This window comes from Hipposideros armiger, unplaced genomic scaffold (genome assembly GCF_001890085.2).
Source record: "Hipposideros armiger isolate ML-2016 unplaced genomic scaffold, ASM189008v1 scaffold_204, whole genome shotgun sequence".
NCBI lineage: Eukaryota > Metazoa > Chordata > Mammalia > Chiroptera > Hipposideridae > Hipposideros > Hipposideros armiger.
Window position 1 is genome coordinate 2,757,464 of NW_017731554.1, and position 925 is coordinate 2,758,388.

Below are 925 nucleotides of genomic sequence, written 5' to 3' on the forward strand. Positions count from 1 at the left end.
TTTTTTAAAAAAATGTGGTAAAATACACATAACATAAAATTTACTATCTAAACTATTTTTAAGTATACAGTTCAATAGCATTAAGTACATTCACACTGATGTGCTATCATGACCACTATCCATCCACTTTTTATCTTGCAAAACTGAAACTCTGTACCCATTAAACACTAACTTCCCTTCCTCAAGCCCCTGGTAACCATCCATTCTATTTTCTGTTAGCCACACCATTCCTGTGGGCCTGGTGGGAATCTGATCATGGTCCTACTGTGCTTTCCTAGCTGTTGTTGGAAACAGGTCAAGAATTAGGTGCATGTTCAAAATATATTTCTTAATATTGCAGATATTTTAATTACCTGAACCTGTTGCATTTTGTCTTCACTGAACATTAGACTCATAAAATGATAGTGCTAAAGGGAAATAAAATGCAGTGGTTCCCCCACCCAACAGCTGCTACAAGAAGCCCGTAAGAAGTTACTTTAGATGCCTGGAGTGAGGACTGAGGGGAACTGGGGAGTTAGGGGTGTCTTGGAGATAGAGAAAAAGAGGGTGAGTGAGCTGGTCCTTGACCTCACCCTGCCTCTAGCCAGAGAAGCTCTGCTTTTCCTTATTTTACATATCTGGATTTCATACAAGTTATAATTTGAAAAATAGATTATGAGGCAAAAAGGAGGAGGAGGAAGAGGGAAAAAAAACGCTAGTTCAATGCCCAGAGAAAAACAGCCTCTTGCAAAACGCATATATGGTATTTCATCTGCTACAAAGTAACTCTAGTAAATTTTAAAACTAAGCAGTAGAGCAACTCAGGACCTAGGCTTGCACTACAAGCCTCTTTTAAGATAAACATCTTTGTGAGGAAATGGGCAGTGTGGCTCATCTTGGTGAGTGAGTGTCTGCTTTCTCCTTCAGATCAATTTTTTCAGAGCCA